Source organism: Lolium perenne, chromosome 4 (assembly GCF_019359855.2).
Source record: "Lolium perenne isolate Kyuss_39 chromosome 4, Kyuss_2.0, whole genome shotgun sequence".
Classification (NCBI taxonomy): Eukaryota; Viridiplantae; Streptophyta; class Magnoliopsida; order Poales; family Poaceae; genus Lolium; species Lolium perenne.
Window position 1 is genome coordinate 188,133,699 of NC_067247.2, and position 20,045 is coordinate 188,153,743.

Genomic DNA, 20,045 nt, shown 5'->3' on the forward strand with positions numbered 1-20,045 from the left:
TTTCAGCCTAGATTTTTGATTTTTTTTAAAAAAAATTACCCTGAATCTATCAAAATTGTCAAATTCGAGTAGATTACACAAATTTTGGTCAATACCAACCGGTATTCTCTTATACTAGTAGGTAGGTATCGAGAATTCCAATTATTGGCGAGATTTCTGGAATTTTAGCCAAGATAAAAAAAACCTTCCTTGAGACAAATATGTTGTCGTTCGGACTACGGTGGATGTATTTGAGATCGACTTGCATACGCTATGCACGGACAGACAGTTTAGAACTTTCTCGTCAGCGGTTCAATCGCGACTTGCATACGCTACACATCACTTGCTTCACCGAAAGCTAACTATCTCGGTATGTGATAAATGTCAGAAAATGATCATGCTGCTGGAATTTTGGGCATTTGGTCTTTGGCCCATGCCCCATTATCAAATTCTGAAACTTACATGGCCCATTCCAATAATCAGTGGAAGCACTAGTGGGGGCTAAAGTTTAGTCCCACATTGCTAGTTGGGAGAGAGTTGGAGTGGTATATAAGGTGGGCTGTTCTACTCCTAGTAAGTAAGTGAGAAGAGAGAGAGCCCTCGCGCACTCCTCCTCCTCCGCCGCCCGCCTCGCCTCGTCACGACGCCGAGCCGAGCTTATCTTTTTGCTGGATCGTGGCTGTGCTGACTCGGACGTGGGCTGCGCCCCACGACCTTCCCGAACCACACTATATAAGCGCGGACGTCAACCCTAGTCTGCATCAGACACATATGCGACTACCTGTTTCCAGTTCATTGCGCCGCCGCCTTCGTCTTCCTCATCCCGTCCGTCGGCGTGCACCGACTGCCGGGACAGTAGGCCTCCGGAACCCTGCCTCTCGTGAACCTGTACGGGTGAGGGGCAATCAGGTTTTTGGGGAGCGCTCAGGCGCGATCATCGGCATCACGACGTCGTCATCGGACGACGAGTTCCTCCACACCGACAACTTCTTCCCGGACCTCAACGACTTCTTCGACAACCTCAACATGGGCGACAACGACGCTGCTGTGAAGTATGTGATCTTGTCGTTTCTCTTTCAGTTTCTGTTAGAGTTTCTTCTTCTAGTTTTTGTGGTAGATGCGATTGGTTTATCTTGTTTAGATGTGATCTGTTCATCTATCTTGCTAGTCTGCACGATTAGTTTATTTGTTGTTTTCGTAGTCATGATTTATCAATTACTCATACGGATTATTTCATATGGATATTTGCTTATATATTCAACAATCCAAAAACCTGATTATAGGCAAATCAATTCAAGCAGCGTTGCTGCCGCTACTCGACCTCCCCTCTTTGATGGTATGCATTACAAGAGGTGGCGCACAAAGGCAGTCCTATGGTTTACAAACCTAGGCTGTTTTAGCGCCACAGATGCTAGACCTGAGGGGTCTCTCTCTGCAGAGGAGTAGGAAAAGGTTGAGAAGGTCGACGCCATGTTTAAGGCGGCCTTGTTCAGCATTCTTGGGGACAACATTGTTGACCCGTACATGGCTTTCGACCATGGTAAAGATGCATGGGATGCGCTCGAGGCCAAATTTGGGGTCTCGGACGCTGGCACTGAATTGTATGTCATGGAGCAATACTATGACTACAGGATGACTGATGAGCGCTCCGTGGTTGAGCAGGCTCATGAGATTCAGTCCCTTGCCAAAGAACTCGAGCAGTTTAAGTGTACCTTACCGGACAAATTTGTGACCGGTGGCATTATTGCCAAGCTTCCTCCCTCGTGGAGGAACTTTGCTACTTCTCTGAAACATAAGAGACAAGAGTTTTCCGTTTCGGATCTCACTGGCTCGCTTCATGTGGAAGAGAAGGCGAGAGCAAAGGACACACACGCTCGTAGTTTTGAGGGAGGTTCCAGTGCCAATGTGGTACAGAAGAAAAACTTCCAATCTCACAAGTCTAAGAATAAGAACAATGGAAAAGGCAAGTTTGACGAGAAGAACAAAGCCTCTAACTCAACCAACTTCAAGAGGAAGACTCCTTATAAGAAGAAAGGGAACTGCCATGTTTGTGGCGCTCCTGGACATTGGGCTCCTGATTGCCCAGAACGCCATGATCGGCGTGGGAACAGCGGCAAGTCCGCAAATGTTGTTATTGGTGTTGATACTGAGATGAAGGACGTTGGGTACGGTACTTCTCCTACTGTCCTTTCAGTATGTAATTCTCCTGATTGGTGGATAGACACCGGAGCCAATACACATGTATGTTCTAATGTCTCTATGTTTTCTTCTTATCAGGTCGCAAGGACTTGCTCCGTGCTGATGGGAAACGGCTCACGTGCTTCTGTTCGTGGTGTTGGTACGGTGGATCTGAAGTTTACTTCAGGAAAGACCATCCAGCTGAAGAATGTGCAGCATGTTCCATCAATTAATAAGAATCTCGTTAGCGGATCGCTTTTATGTCGAGATGGCTTTAAGTTGGTTTTTGAGTCCAATAAAGTTGTAGTTTCCAAGTGTGGACAATTTGTTGGAAAGGGTTATGTGTGCGGAGGCTTGTTCCGCTTATCTTTGTCAGACATATGTACTCAAATTGTTAATCATGTTTGCAATGATAGTGAGTCCGATATTTGGCATTCACGACTTTGTCATATTAATTTTGGGTGCATGACGCGGCTAGCGAATATGAATATAATTCCGAAATTTACTATTGTCAAGAAATCCAAGTGCCAAGTATGTGTGCAAGCTAAGCAACCACGTAAGTCTCACAAGACTGGGGAGGCAAGAGACTTGGCACCGCTGGAGCTTATACATTCGGATCTTTGTGAAATGAATGGTGAATTGACAAAAGGAGGGAAAAGATACTTCATGACTTTAATTGATGACTCTACTCGATATTGTTATGTGTACCTCCTGAAATCTAAAGATGAAGCTCTTAATGACTTCAAAGTCTTTAAAGCTGAAGCAGAAAACCAACTTGATCGAAAGATCAAGCGGCTAAGGTCTGATCGTGGTGGAGAGTATTTTTCCAACGAGTTTGATTCTTTTTGTGCGGAACATGGTATTATCCATGAGAGGACGCCTCCCTACTCACCTCAGTCAAATGGGGTGGCCGAAAGAAAGAATCGTACTCTAACTGATTTGGTTAACGCCATGTTAGATACATCGGGTCTATCCAAGGCATGGTGGGGGAGGCGATATTGACTGCATGTCATGTCCTAAACCGTGTCCCCACAAAGAACAAAACCATTACCCCGTTTGAGGAATGGGAAAGGAAAAGATTGAAACTCTCTTACCTACGAACTTGGGGTTGTATGGCGAAAGTAAATGTGTCAATACCCAAGAAGCGCAAGCTTGGACCAAAAACCGTGGACTGTGTTCTTCTGGGATATGCATTTCATAGCATTGGCTACAGATTTTTGATAGTAAAATCTGAGGTATCCGACATGCATGTTGGTACTATTATGGAGTCGAATGATGCGACTTTCTTTGAGGACATCTTTCCTATGAAAGAAACATCTAGCTCATCAATTCAGGAGATGCCCAGTTCATCTACTCAGGAATCATTTCCTGAACCTACCATGGCTATAGAACACTTTGATAATCCTGTGGAGGATGACAATGAAGCTCCCAAAAGGAGCAAGAGACAGAGGACTGCAAAGTCCTTTGGACATGATTTCATTGTGTACCTCGTGGACGATACTCCCACTTCTATTACAGAAGCCTATGCATCTCAGGATGCTGACTACTGGAAGGAAGCTGTCCGTAGCGAGATGGATTCCATCTTAGCTAATGGAACTTGGGAGGTTACTGATCGTCCTTATGGGTGCAAACCTGTAGGATGCAAGTGGGTGTTCAAGAAAAAGCTTAGGCCCGATGGTACTATTGAAAAGTACAAGGCACGTCTTGTGGCCAAGGGTTATACCCAGAAAGAAGGTGAAGATTTCTTTGATACATACTCACCTGTTGCCAGATTGACCACCATTCGAGTGCTACTATCCTTGGCTGCTTCACATGGTCTTCTCGTTCATCAAATGGATGTTAAGACTGCTTTACTAAATGGAGAGCTTGAAGAGGAAATTTATATGGAGCAGCCTGATGGATTTGTAGTAGATGGTCAAGAAGGAAAGGTGTGTAAATTACTGAAGTCTTTGTATGGGCTTAAGCAAGCGCCTAAGCAGTGGCATGAGAAGTTTGAAAGAACTTTAACCGCTGAAGGCTTTGTTGTAAACGAAGCTGACAAGTGTGTATACTATCGCCATGGTGCACTACTAGGAAAAGGCTTATAGCCGCACTTCTTACCGCCGGCGAGTATGATTTAAAGATGCCGGCGGTAAGGCCTTTTAGGACCGCCTCGCATTACCGCCGGCGAGTTTAAACAGGGTTGCCGGGGGTAGGACACTTACCGCCGGCGAAATGGAATCGAAAATGCCGGCGGTAAGGTGGGCCGAGACCACCTGGACGGGTCTCCAATTACCGCCGGCGATTTGGACTCGTAAATGCCGGGGATAATATAATTACTGCTGGCGAGATGGATTTGCAAGTGCCGGGGGTAACTTACTCTATTGTGGGTCAATTTGGGCCAAAATTACCGCTGGCGTCCTCGTTTCATTTTCGCCGGCCGTCGAGAGGCCCCCGCGAGCGAGCGACCAACACGGTGCCGGCCCAACCCTCCCCACATCCCCATTCCTCCTCACGCTATCCCCTCCTCTCCCCCTCCCCACCAAGCGGTGCCGCCGCCACCTCGCGCAGCGGTGCGTCTCCGGCGATCTCGGGCCATGGCGATCTCGGGCCATGGCCACCCCCAGATGCCGGCCACGGCGACCGGCGGCGCGCGGGCGGAGGAGGCAGCAGCAGCAGCAGCAGCCGCGCCTCGGGGTCCTCCCTCGCGCCCTCCCCTGCATGGGGACCAGGCCGGAGGAGCTCGCCGCGAGGCCGGCGGCCGGGGGCGGGGGCCCCGGCGTCGTCGCAGCCGGCGAGGGATTGGAGGGGAGCAGGGGCGGGTGCTCGCGCTGCGCGAGATCTAGAACCAGATCATCGGGAACCGGACCAAGAAGCTCCTCTACCTCCGCCTCGGCGCCGTGCCACGGTCGTCGCCGCGCTGGCCCAGCCCGCCGCGTCGCCGGCCGCGCTCGTGCAGGCGGCGGCCGCTGCAGAGGAGCTTCGCGTGCGGCGTGGACGATAGCGCGCGCGCCGTGCTTCTTGCCGGCGCGGTGGGGCACCTCACGCGGCTCCTCGCCCACGCCGACGACAAGGTAGCCTCTTTCTGCTCCCGTTCACTAGTTTGTTGCTTGTTTCCCTCATCCCTTGCATGCCTACTCGGTTTCGGGGCGCACAAAACTGTTTTGGGTAGAGAATTTTATTCTTGTCCTGGATTTGCGGCTCAATTGGGAAAATATCTCTTGTGTGGTGGACAAGAGCTGGTGGAATGAAACTAGAAGCCAACTACTGCTTGCTCCTTGTTATCGCTGCGTAAATTTGGGAGCAATTGTGCTTGTCCCGGAGCTGGTCCCGTAAATGTGGGTGGTTGATTTATTTCATGTTAGCTTGGATGAGACCGTTCTACCTGCTAGAGTGACAATAAACGCTTCGCTGTCCCACCAATTTTGGGCGAACTATTCCTCCTTCACGATAGTTGCTCGTCCGCCCGTAACAGATCGGCATACTTAGTAGATTTAGTTCCTTTTATATGATTATAAAGCATCACTAAGTAGTTCCGAACAACATATGAGTTGCTTTATTCTTTCTAGTTGTATCTCGTGTGGTGTCATGTTTAATTGTTGTTACCGAGGTGATTTATCTCGGAGCTTATATGGTCTGAAGTGTGATTCAGCGGGACAACCTAGGCTCCCCATTTCGATGGTACATTTCCTACTGGGCCGACTAAGGTTGTTTGGAGTAGAGAACATCCTTTTGCGTCCAGAACTAACTTTTATTGCAGTTGTTTTGCCGACTTCATGAGGATCTCTACTGATCTCGTACATGTTTATGGCATTTTTTAGTTGTTTGTAATGATGATTTATTCATGTCTTTCAATTCCTCTCATGATACCCTATGATTCTTTTTGCTTGCTCTCTTAGGCTGCATACTACCTCAACGTGATGGATTGCTGGTCCTTAGCCATACTTCCTCGTCTACTTCCCTGAGCGCGCGCGTCTTCGAGATGAACAAAATCAAGGCGGCGGCGGCGGCTGGCTCCATGGTCAAGCTGGCGCTGGCGGGCGGCACGCTCTGGTTCGAGCGCCTCGAAGACGCTCTACAACGTCGAGGGAGGCCACCGGGCCATCGTCTTCAACCGCTTCGAGGGGATCAAGGACAAGGTGACTAGTCCTCATACCTACCCGTACCTCCCGATCTCCTGGTTGCTCCGCTCAGCCCACCCGGTGGATCTCGCGGTGGTCTCATCTCCGTTCCCTTGCAGGTCTACCCCGAGAGAACTTAGCGGCGCGACCAGGAGGCGACCTTGGCGTCACCGGTGGCAGCAAAGTGACGGCGCCCCGCAACTCCATCGTCCCTCGCCCATTACGTAATCCTCTCGCCGGTAAGCTGCTCTTCCTCCCACCTCCCCTATTCCCCTCTCTAGGTTTAGGGTTCTTGCTCTGCATCTAGGAGATTGAGCCGGGCGGCAAGTGATTAAACGTGCAGCGTGAATTGGGGACTGGGTGTGATGCTTGCCCGTGATGCAAATTGTAGATGCCCGCTTGTGGTCGAGTAGTGATTTGTAGATTGGTTCTGGGTGGGAGTTGTTCGTGTATGGGGCTTCTTGGGTGTCATGGAAATTGGAATGGCTCGAGTTCTTCGTGTACCTCTTCCCCGTATGTCTTCTAGGGTTTTGTTGTAGTATATTTTTCTTAACTTGAAAATTCTGCATGTTTCAGAATCAAGACACCTCACACTACTAGGTATACCCCTTGTGAGGTAATTTTAAGTTTATGGGGTAAAAGTGAAACTAAAACTATGAAATCACGATGGATAAGGGGCTAAACATGGAGGTGAAACTATGTGTGGTGGCATGCATCGACTGATATATTTGCAATGGACTGAGATTTTTCAGTTCAGATGTCATATTTGTTTTTGTGTATAGTTGATTGTCTTCTGAATATCTGATTAGAACATGAACTGCCATCAGAATAAGTTGTAGTTGATTGTCTTCTGATGTTGAATTGATTGTCGTGAAATTGCCAATTCTTTGATGTTTAATTGATTGACGTGAAATTGCCACGGCCCAGATAAAATCCGGGTTGTCCGGAGTCTGAGTGTATATATATTAAATTTAATGATTCTCAGTAGATAAAAGCTTGTTGTGATCAATGGACATTGTCCTAGTTCTGTTATATTTCTGCTACATGTGTATTTTGATGGGCAAGAGGAATAGGGTGGCAGCTCTCATTTTTATTGTATTTCTTTAGCAGATACTAAATCAACCAATTAGTTATGATGTGCATGCCGTAGTGATTTTTGTGTTGTGTTTGTTGATTCAGGTCCTTGGTTAATGTACTGACCTGGGCATGGTCTCGTTTTGTTCAGGTCCAAGTGGGGTGCCATGGCTTCACGGTTTCCTGATTTGGCGAGAAACATGTGGTGAAGTTACACGGCTGTATCACCATTGTCAGAGAGATCTAGCCTAGTTGTTCATGTTTGGCGGTTTTTATGTTTTGAAGTGGCTGAGACCACAGTGGTCCTTGTTATTAGAGGTCATGTGCTAAGACTTGGATCCTAGTTTTTTTCTGTGCTATTCTTGAACATGTCTTGTGATCTGCTACTGAAGTTTGGTGGAATTTTGTGGATGTTGCACTACTAGAGGATTAACATCATCTCACTTGGTCATGGTAAACTGCACTGGATGCCAGAACTCATTTTTTTGTAAAGTTGTTTCGCTGTTCCAAATGAACTGCATTCTGTGTATATACCGTGTATTATGCATATTCTGTGTAATTCAAGCATATTTTTTTTTGCTCTTATTTGATATTACCGCCGGCGAATCAGCAGTGCTACCCAGCAAACACGTACTTGCGGTGGTAGACCCGATTACCCTGGCAAATTGTAATGTGTCAAGGTAAAAATTACCCCCGGCAAGTTGGCCAATGTGCCGGCGGTATTCTGGGTTACCCCTGGCGGTTTCGGAAGCGCCGGCGGTAGGCCATTACCACCGGCGAGGTTATCGCCGGCGAATACGAAAGTGCCGGCGGTAAGCCTTTTCAGTGTGCCGGCGGTAAGCCTTTTCCTAGTAGTGGTGGGGGCGAGGGTGTAGGGATTCGTAGCATAGAAAACAAAAAAATTCCTACCGCGAGAACGCAATCCAAGCCAAGATGCAATCTAGAAGACGGGAGCAACGAGGAGATCATCGAGACTCACCCTTGAAGATTTCCAAAGCCTACAAGATGAGGCTCTTGTTGCTGCGGTAGACGATCACTTGCCGCTTGCAAAAGCGTGTAGAAGATCTTGATCACGGTGCCACGATCGGGCAGCACCTCCGTACTCGGTCACACGTTCGGTGTTGATGAAGATGACGTCCTTCTCCCTGTTCCAGCGGGCAGCGGAAGTAGTAGCTCCTCCTTGAATCCGGCAGCACGACGGCGTGGTGGCGGTGGCGATGGAGAACTCCGGCGGAGCTTCGCTAAGCGTTGCGGGAGAGGTGGAGGAGGTGGGGCGGCTAGGGTTTGGGAGAGGGGGTGGCCGGCCTCTATGGGGTGCGGCCAGCTTGTGGCTTTGTGGTGGCCGGCCCCCTCCCCTATGCCCCTCATTATATAGGTGGAACCCCAAGTGTTGGACTACAAGTCTTCGAATAAGACCCGAACCCAAAACCTTCCATGCAGTAGGGAAACCTACCCAAGGTGGGACTCCCACCCAAGTGGGATTCCCACCCTTCCATGTGGGGGGGTGGCCGGCCCCTATGGTGGAGTCCACTTGGGACTCCACCCCTCTTAGGGTTGGCCGGCCATGGTGGTGGAGTCCCTCCGGGACTCCGCCTTCCAAAGTGATTTCTTCCGGACTTTTCTAGAACCTTCTAGAACCTTCCATAAATGCACCGGATCATTTTCAAACATATAAAATGACTTCCTATATATGAATCTTATTCTCCGGACCATTCTGGAACTCCTCGTGATGTCCGGGATCCCATCCGAGACTTCGAACAATACTTCGAACTCCATTCCATATTTCAAGTTCTACTATTACAACATCAAACCTTAAGTGTGTCACCCTACGGTTCGCGAACTATGTAGACATGGTTGAGATCTCTCTCCGACCAATAACCAGTAGCGGGATCTGGAGATCCATAATGGCTCCCACATATTCAATGATGACTTAGTGATCGAATGAACCATTCACATACGATACCAATTCCCTTTGTCACGCGATATTTTACTTGTCCGAGGTTTGATCATCGGTATCACTCTATACCTTGTTCAACCTCGTCTCCTGACAAGTACTCTTTACTCGTACTGTGGTATGTGGTCTCTTATGAACTTATTCATATGCTTGCAAGACATTAGACGACATTCCACTGAGAGGGCCCAGAGTATATCTATCCGTTATCGGGATGGACAAATCCCACTGTTGATCCATATGCCTCAACTCATACTTTCCGGATACTTAATCCCACCTTTATAACCACCCATTTACGCAGTGGCGTTTGATGTAATCAAAGTACCTTTCCAGCATAAGTGATTTACATGATCTCATGGTCATAAGGACTAGGTAACTATGTATCGAAAGCTTATAGCAAATAACTTAATGACATGATCTTATGCTACGCTTAATTGGGTGTGTCCATTACATCATTCATATAATGATATAACCTTGTTATTAATAACATCCAATGTTCATGATTATGAAACTAATCATCTATTAATCAACAAGCTAGTTAAGAGGCTTACTAGGGACTCATTGTTGTTTACATAACACACATGTATCAATGTTTCGGTTAATACAATTATAGCATGGTATATAAACATTTATCATAAACATAAAGATATATAATAACCACTTTTATTATTGCCTCTTGGGCATATCTCCAACAGTCTCCCACTTGCACTAGAGTCAATAATCTAGATTACATAGTAAGGTACCTAACACCCATGGCATTCTGGTGTTGGTCATGCTTTGCCCTAGGGAGAGCTTTAGTCAACGGATCTGCTACATTCAAATCAGTGTGTACTTTGCAAATCTTTACTTCTCCATCTTCGATGTACTCGCGAATCGAATGATAACGCAGCTCGATATGCTTCAGCCTCTTGTGTGACCTTGGTTCTTGTGCATTGGCGACGGCACCCATGTTGTCACAATAGATGACTAGTGGGTCCAATGCACTAGGAACCACACCGAGCTCTACAATGAACCTCTTCATCCATACTGCTTCTGATGAAGCCTCTGAAGCCGCTATGTACTCCGATTCTGTTGAGGATTTCTCCACCGTGCACTGCTTCGAGCTTGCCCACCATCGCAAAGCACCATTCAATATAAACACATACCCAGACCGTGACTTAGAGTCATCAGATCGTTGTTCCAACTTGCATCGGTGTAACTTGTTACAACGAGCTCTTGGTCACCTCCATAACAAAGAAACATATCCTTAGTTCTTTTCAAGTACTTCAGGATATTCTTGACCTGCCAAGTGTTCCATTCTGGATCACTTTGATATCTCGCTAGTCAAACTAACAACATGTGCTATATCCGGTCTTGTACATAGCATGGCATACATGATAGAGCCCATCGCCGAGGCATAGGGGATCTGACTCATCCTTTCTCTTTCTTCTGCCGTAGCCGGACCTTGAGTCTTACTCAAGACCTTGCCTGGTAACATAGGTAAGAATCCCTTCTTACTTTCGTCCATTCTAAACTTCTTTAGAATCTTGTCCAGGTATGTACTCTGTGATAGCCCTATTAGACGTCTTGATCTATCTCTATAAATCTTGATGCCTAATATATACGATGCTTCACCAAGGTCTTTCATTGAAAAACTATTATTCAAATAACCTTTTACACTGCTTAATAGTTCTATATCATTCCCAATCAATAATATGTCATCTACATATAATATCAGAACGCTACAGAGCTCCCACTCACTTTCTTGTAAATACAGCCTCTCCATGACACCGTATAAACCCGAAGTCTTTGATCACCTTATCAAAACGTCGGTTCCAACTTCTCGATGCTTGCTTCACCATAAAGTGAACGCTGAAGTTTGCATACTTTGTCAGCATTTTTAGGATCGACAAAACCTTTGGGTTGTACCATATACAACTCTTCCTCAATGTCTCCATTAAGGAACGCCGTTTTGACATCCATCTGCCAAATCTCATAATCGAAAAATGCAGCTATTGCTAACAAAATCCTCATAGATTTTAGCTTCGCTACAGGTGAGAATGTCTCATCGTAGTCAACACCTTGAATTTGTCGGAAACCCTTTGCGACAAGTCGAGCTTTATAGACAGTAATATTCCATCAGCATCTGTTTTTCTCTTGAAGATCCATTTATTCTCGACAGCCTTGCGGCTATCAGGTAAGTCTACCAAAGTCCATACTTTGTTATCATACATGGATCCCATTTCGGATTTCATGGCTTCTTGCCATTTGTTGGAATCTGGGCTCATCATCGCTTCTTCATACGTCGCAGGGTCTTCATCATTGTTGTCCACAATCATGACATTTAGACAAGGATCATACCAATCTGGAGTGGCACGTTCCCTTGTCGATCTGCGAGGTTCAGTAGCTATCTCATTTGAAGTTTCATGATCATTATCATTAGCTTCCTCTGTTGTCGGTGTAGGCGGCATAGGAACTTCTTCCGGTACTGCGCTACTCTGATCAACGAGCAAAGATTCTTCAATCTCATCGAGTTCTACTTTTCTTCCAGTCACTTCTTTAGTGAGAAATTCTTTCTCAAGAAAGGTTCCGTTCTTAGCAACAAAGATCTTGCCTTCGGATCTGTGATAGAAAGTATACCCTATAGTTTCCTTAGGGTATCCTATGAAGACGCATTTCTCCGCTTTGGGTTCTAGCTTGTCCGGTTGTAACTTTTTTACATAGGCTTCGCAACCCCAAACTTTTAGGAACGACAGCTTAGGTTTCTTATTAAACCATAATTCATACGACGTCGTTTCAACGGATTTTGATGGTGCTCTATTTAAAGTGAATGCGGCTGTCTCTAATGCATAACTCTAAAATGATAATGGTAAATCAGTAAGAGACATCATAGAACGAACCATATCTAAGAGAGTTCGATTACGACGTTCGGACACACCGTTTCGTTGTGGTGTTCCCGGCGGTGTCAATTGTGAAAGTATTCCGCATTTCTTTAAATGCATGCCAAACTCATAACTCAAATATTCACCTCCGCGATCAGATCGTAGAAATTTAATCTTCTTGTTACGTTGATTTTCTACTTCACTTTGGAATTCCTTAAACTTCTCGAAAGTTTCGGATTTATGTTTCATTAAATAGATATACCCATATCTACTCAAATCATCTGTGAATGTTAGAACATAACGATAACCACCGCGCGATGCTACACTCATTGGTCCGCACACATCGGTATGTATGATTTCCAATAAGTCTGTAGCTCGCTCCATAATACCAGAGAATGGAGTCTTAGTCATTTTTCCCATCAGACATGCTTCACATCTATCAAGTGACTCAAAGTCAAGTGATTCAAGTAATCCATCAGTATGGAGTTTCTTCATGCGTTTCACTCCAATATGACCAAGATGACAGTGCCACATATAAGTAGAATTATCATTTAATTTAATTCGCTTAGCATCAATGTTATGTATAGGTGTATCACTACTATCGAGATCTAACAGAAATAAGCCATTCTTTTCAGGTGCTCGACCATAAAAGATATTATTCATAAAAATAGAACAACCATTATTCTCAGACTTGAATGAATAACCGTCCTGCATTAAACAAGATCCAGATATAATGTTCATGCTCAACACGGGTACAAAATAACAATTATTGAGACTTAAAACTAATCCCGAAGGTAGATGTAGAGGAAGTGTGCCGACAGCGATCACATCGACTTTGGATCCATTTCCAACGCGCATCGTCACTTCATCCTTTAGTAGTCTTCGTTTATTCTTTCGTTCCTGTTTCGAGTTACAAATATGAGCAACCGAACCAAAGATCAAATACCCGTGTACTAGTACGAGAACCAAGAAGATAAACATCTATAACATGTATATCAGATATACCTTCTTTCTTCTTCTTGACAAGGCCGCTCTTCAGATCCGCCAAATATTTGGAGCAATTACGCTTCTGTCCCTTTTCCTTGCAAAGAATAGCACTCAAAGATCGTGCTTAGGGCCAGTCTTAGGTTTCACAGGAGGCGTGGCAGCTTTCTTGCCACCCTTCTTGTTTCTGCCTTTAGACTTGCCCTGTTTCTTGAAACTGGTGGTATTGTTGACCATCAACACTTGGTGCTCTTTCTTAATCTCAATCTCAGCAGATTTTAGCATGGCGAAGAGTTCAGGTAACTCTTTGTTCATGTTCTGCATATTGTAATTCATCACAAAGTTCTTGTAACTAGGTGGCAGTGATTGAAGGACACGATTAATCCCCAGTCTGTTAGGAATCACTATTCCCAAGTCACTGAGTTTCTTCGCATGCCCGGTCATGGCGAGCATGTGCTTACTAACGGAGCTGCCTTCTTCCATCATGCAACTGAAGAAGTGTTTCGATGCTTCATAGCATTCCACGGCCGCATGAGTCTCAAAGATAGTTTTCAACTCATTGACTAACTCATGTGGATCGTGGTGCTCAAAATGTTTTTGAAGATCGGCTTCCAGACTGCATAGGATGGCACACTGAACTTGAGAGTACCGAATTTTCCGAGTCGCGTAAACATTCTTTACTTCATCGGTTTCAGTTTCTGCAGGAGGGTCACCTAGCGGTGCATCAAGCACATATCGCAGATTTCCGCCATTGAGGAAGATCCTCACATGACGGAACCAGTCGGTGAAGTTGCTACCGTTGCTCTTAAGCTTTTCTTTCTCTAGGAACTGGTTAAAATTGATTGGGGACGCCATATCTACAACATATATTTGCAATAGTTTAGACTAATGTTTATGACAAAATGAGTTCAAATTTTAATTTAACAAAATTAAAAACTAGGTGAACTCCCACTCAAAACAATATCCCTCGCATTGTCTTAGTGATCACACGAACCAAATCCACCACACCAAGTCCGATCATCACGAGACAAGATGTAACTTCAATGGCGAACACTCAAAGTGTTCATCATATCAATCATATGATTCATGCTCTACCTTTCGGTATCATGTGTTCCGAGACCATGTCTGTACATGCTAGGCTCGTCAAGGCCACCTTAGTATCCGCATGTGCAAAACTGGCTTGCACCCGTTGTATGCACTTGTTGAGTCTATCACACCCGATCATCACGAGATGCTTCGAAACGACAAGTCTTGGCAACGGTGCTACTAAGGATGAACACTTTATTATCTTGATATTTTAGTGAGAGGGATCATCTTATAATGCTACCGTCGCGATCTAAGCAAAATAAGATGCATAAAAGGATTAACATCACATGCAGTTCATATGTGATATTATATGGCCCTTTTGTCTTTGCGCCTTTGATCTTCATCTCCAAAGCACGGACATGATCTCCATCATCAACGGGCATGATCTCCATCATCGTCGGCGTAGCGTCAAGGTCAATGGCGCCGTCTTCATGATTGTTCTCCCATGTAGCAACTATTACAACTTCTTTGAAATACTACTCAACATGAAATTTAAAGACAACCATAAGGCTCCTACCGGTTGCCACAATACAATAATGATCATCTCATACATAGTCATCATCACATTATGGCCATATCACATCACCAAACCCTGCAAAAACAAGTTAGACGTTCTCTAATTTGGTTTGCATATTTTACGTGGTTTAGGGTTTTCGAGTAAGATCCAATCTACCTACGAACATGAACCACAACGGTGATACTAGTGTTGTTAATAGAAGAGTAAATTGAATCTTCACTATAGTAGGAGAGACAGACACCCGCAAAGCCACTTATGCAATACAAGTTGCATGTCGAGCGTGGAGCAAATCTCATAAACGCGGTCATGTAAAGTTAGCCCGAGCCGCTTCATCCCACTATGCCACAAAGATGCAAAGTACTCAAACTAAAGACAACAAAAACATCAACGCCCACAAAACCATTGTGTTCTACTCGTGCAACCATCTATGCATAGACACGGCTCTGATACCACTGTAGGGATTCGTAGCATAGAAAACAAAAAAATTCCTACCGCGAGAACGCAATCCAAGCCAAGATGCAATCTCGAAGACGGGAGCAACGAGGAGATCATCGAGACTCACCCTTGAAGATTTCCAAAGCCTACAAGATGAGGCTCTTGTTGTTGCGGTAGACGATCACTTGCCGCTTGCAAAAGCGCGTAGAAGATCTTGATCACGGTGCCACGATCGGGCAGCACCTCCGTACTCGGTCACACGTTCGGTGTTGATGAAGACGACGTCCTTCTCCCCGTTCCAGCGGGCAGCGGAAGTAGTAGCTCCTCCTTGAATCCGGCAGCACGACGGCGTGGTGGCGGTGGCGATGGAGAACTCCGGCGGAGCTTCGCTAAGCGTTGCGGGAGAGGTGGAGGAGGTGGGGCGGCTAGGGTTTGGGAGAGGGGGTGGCCGGCCTCTATGGGGTGCGGCCAGCTTGTGGCTTTGTGGTGGCTGGACCCCTCCCCTATGCCCCTCATTATATAGGTGGAACCCCAAGTGTTGGACTACAAGTCTTCGAATAAGACCCGAACCCAAAACCTTCCATGTAGTAGGGAAACCTACCCAAGGTGGGACTCCCACCCAAGTGGGATTCCCACCCTTCCATGTGGGGGGGTGGCCGGCCCCTATGGTGGAGTCCACTTGGGACTCCACCCCTCTTAGGGTTGGCCGGCCATGGTGGTGGAGTCCCTCCGGGACTCCGCCTTCCAAAGTGATTTCTTCCGAACTTTTCTAGAACCTTCTAGAACCTTCCATAAATGCACCGGATCATTTTCAACATATAAAATGACTTCCTATATATGAATCTTATTCTCCGGACCATTCCGGAACTCCTCGTGATGTCCGGGATCCCATCCGAGACTTCGAACAATACTTCGAACTCCATTCCATATTTCAAGTTCTACTATTACAACATCAAACCTTAAGTGTGTCACCCTACGGTTCGCGAACTATGTAGACATGGTTGAGATCTCTCTCCGACCAATAACCAATAGCGGGATCTGGACATCCATAATGGCTCCCACATATTCAACGATGACTTAGTGATCGAATGAACCATTCACATACGATACCAATTCCCTTTGTCACGCGATATTTTACTTGTCCGAGGTTTGATCATCGGTATCACTCTATAACTTGTTCAACCTCGTCTCCTGACAAGTACTTGATGTCTACGGGTGCTTCTATTCTTGTAGACAGTGTTGGGCCTCCAAGAGCAGAGGTTTGTAGAACAGCAGCAAGTTTCCCTTAAGTGGATCACCCAAGGTTTATCGAACTCAGGGAGGAAGAGGTCAAAGATATCCCTCTCATGCAACCCTGCAACCACAAAGCAAGAAGTCTCTTGTGTCCCCAACACACCTAATAGGTGCACTAGTTCGGTGAAGAGATAGTGAAATACAAGTGGTATGAATGAATATGAGCAGTAGTACGGTGCCAGAAAAGTGCTTCTTTGGCGTGCGGTTGATGGTAGTAATATTGCAAAAGAAAGATGCAAAGAAACAAAGAAACAAGCAGCGATAGCAGTATTTAGGAACAAGGCCTAGGGATCATACTTTCACTAGTGGACACTCTCAACATTGATCACATAACAGAATAAATAGATAGATGCTAGACTCTACACCCTCTTGTTGGAAGATGAACACCACTAACTGTGTAGGATTACACGAACCCTCAATGCCGGAGTTAACAAGCTCCACAATATTCGATGTTCATGTTTAAATAACCTTAGAGTGCATGACAGATCAACATAACCAAACCAAGTACTAACATAGCATGCACACTGTCACCTTCACACTACGAAAGGAGGAATAGATCACATCAATACTATCATAGCAATAGTTAACTTCATAATCTACAAGAGATCACAATCATAGCCTACGCCAAGTACTACACGATGCACACACTGTCACCATTACACCGCAAGGAGGAATAAACTACTTTAATAACATCACTAGAGTAGCACACAGATAAATTGTGATACAAAACACATTGCAATCATAAAGAGATATAAATAAGCACTTCACTATGCCATTCATAACAGTGAATAAGTATTCTGTGAAATATAGCCTAAGAGACCCACACGGTGCACACACTGTCACCTTTACACACGTGGGACAAGGAGTCTCCGGAGATCACATAAGTAAAACCCACTTGACTAGCATAATGACATCTAGATTACAAGCATCATCATATGAATCTCAGTCATGTAAGGCAGCTCATGAGATTATTGTATTGAAGCACATAGGAGAGAGATTAACCACATAGCTACCGGTACAGCCCCGAGCCTCGATGGAGAACTTCTCCCTCCTCATGGGAGACAGCAGCGTTGATGAAGATGGCGGTGATGTTGATGGAGAAGCCTTCCGGGGGCACTTCCCCGTCCCGGCGGCGTGCCGGAACAGAGACTCCTGTCCCCCAGATCTTGGCTTCGCGATGGCGGCGGCTCTGGAAGGTTTTCTCTGGTTTTGTCGAACATGGTAGGGTTTTCGCGACGGAGACTTTAAGTAGGCGGAAGGGCAAGGTCGGTGGAGTCCTGGTGGGGCCACACACTAGGCCGGCGCGGCCAGGGCTTGGGCCGCGCCGCCCTACTGTGTCCCCACCTCGTGGCCCCACTTCGTTTCCCCTTCGGACTTCTGGAAGCTTCGTGGAAAAATAGGACCCTGGGCGTTGATTTCGTCCAATTCCGAGAATATTTCCTTACTAGGATTTCTGAAACCAAAAACAGCAGAAAACAGCAACTGGCCCTTCGGCATCTCGTCAATAGGTTAGTTCCGGAAAACGCATAATAATGAAATAAAATGTGTATAAAACATGTAGGTATCATCAATAAAGTAGCATGGAACATAAGAAATTATAGATACGTTTGAGACGTATCAAGCATCCCCAAGCTTAGTTCCTACTCGCCCTCGAGTAGGTAAACGATAACAATGATAATTTCATAAGTGACATGCTACCAACATAATCTTGATCGTACTATTGTAAGCATATGTAATGAATGCAGCGATCAAAACAATGGTAATGACATGAGTAAACAAATGAATCATAAAGCAAAGACTTTTCATGAATAGTACTTCAAGACAAGCATCAATAAGTCTTGTATAAGAGTTAACTCATAAAGCAATAAATCAAAGTAAAGGTATTGAAGCAACACAAAGGAAGATTAATTTTCAGCGGTTGCTTTCAACTTATAACATGTATATCTCATGGATAGTGTCAATGTAAAGTAATATAACAAGTGCAATATGCAAGTATGTAGGAATCAATGCACAGTTCACACAAGTGTTTGCTTCTTGAGGTGGAGAGAAATAGGTGAACTGACTCAACATAAAAGTAAAAGAAAGGCCCTTCGCAGAGGGAAGCATGGATTAAATCATGTGCTAGAGCTTTTCAAGTTTTGAAATCATATAAAGAGCATAAAAGTAAAGTTTTGAGCGGTGTTTGTTGTTGTCAACGAATGGTAGCGGGTACTCTAACTACCTTATCAACCAGACTTTCAAGAGCGGCTCCCATGAAGGACGTTATTTCTACCACCATGGTAGATCATCCCTCTTCTCTTTTGTTTACACATGTACTTTAGTTTAGTTTTTATTATTTTTTATTTTTTTAAGACGACACTCCTCCCAACCTTTTCTTTCTCAAGCCATGGCTAACCGAATCCTCGGGTGCCTTCCAACAATCTCATACCATGGAGGAGTGTCTATTTACAAAATTAAGTTGCTTACTGATGAATCAGGGCAAAACATGTGAAGAGAATTATTAATGCAAGTTAATTAATTGGGGCTGGGAACCCCATTGCCAGCTCTTTTTGCAAAATTATTGGATAAGCGGATATGCCACTAGTCCATTGGTGAAAGTCTGTCAAAAGTAAATGACAAGGTTGAAAGATAAACACCACATACTTCCTCATGAGCTATAAAACATTGACACAAATAAGAGATAATAGCTTTTGAATTGTTTAAAGGTAGCACATGAGCAATTTACTTTGGAATGGCGGAGAAATACCATGTAGTAGGTAGGTATGGTGGACACAAATGGCATAGTGGTTGGCTCAAGGATTTTGGATGCATGAGAAGTATTCCCTCTCGATACAAGGTTTAGGCTAGCAAGGTTATTTGAAACAAACACAAGTATGAACCGGTGCAGCAAAACTCACATAAAAGACATATTGTAAACATTATAAGACTCTACACCGTCTTCCTTGTTGTTCAAAACTCAATACTAGAAATTATCTAGACTTTAGATAGACCAAACATGCAAGCCAAATTTTAGCAAGCTCTATGTATTTCTTCATTAATAGGTGCAAAGTATATGATGCAAGAGCTTAAACATGAGCACAACAATTGCCAAGTATCACATTATCCAAGACATTTTACCAATTACCACATGTAGCATTTCCCGTTTCCAACCATATAACAATTAACGAAGCAGTTTCAACCTTCGCCATGAACATTAAAAGCTAAGAACACATGTGTTCATATGAACCAGCGGAGCGTGTCTCTCTCCCACACAAGCATTTATTCAAACAAAAACAAAAACAAACAGACGCTCCAAGTAAAGTACATAAGATGTGACCGAATAAAAATATAGTTTCAAGAGAAGAAACCTGATAAATTGTCGATGAAGAAGGGGATGCCTTGGGCATCCCCAAGCTTAGATGCTTGAGTCTTCTTGAAATATGCAAGGATGAACCACGGGGGCATCCCCAAGCTTAGACTTTTCACTCTTCTTGATCATAGTATATCATCCTCCTCTCTTGACCCTTGAAAACTTCCTCCACACCAAACTTTAAGCAAACTCATTAGAGGGTTAGTGCACAATAAAAAATTCACATGTTCAGAGGTAA

The 20,045-nt window shown here is 45.0% G+C and overlaps 1 long non-coding RNA gene across 1 annotated transcript; it reads left to right on the forward strand.

The window, feature by feature from the left end:
• The first annotated feature begins 5,162 nt into the window (after window positions 1–5,162).
• On the forward strand, window positions 5,163–6,432 carry LOC139838787 (uncharacterized). The gene is made up of 3 exons (XR_011756642.1): window positions 5,163–5,210; window positions 6,036–6,275; window positions 6,377–6,432. It is a non-coding gene; the product is annotated as an uncharacterized lncRNA (long non-coding RNA).
• Window positions 6,433–20,045: the final 13,613 nt, after the last annotated feature.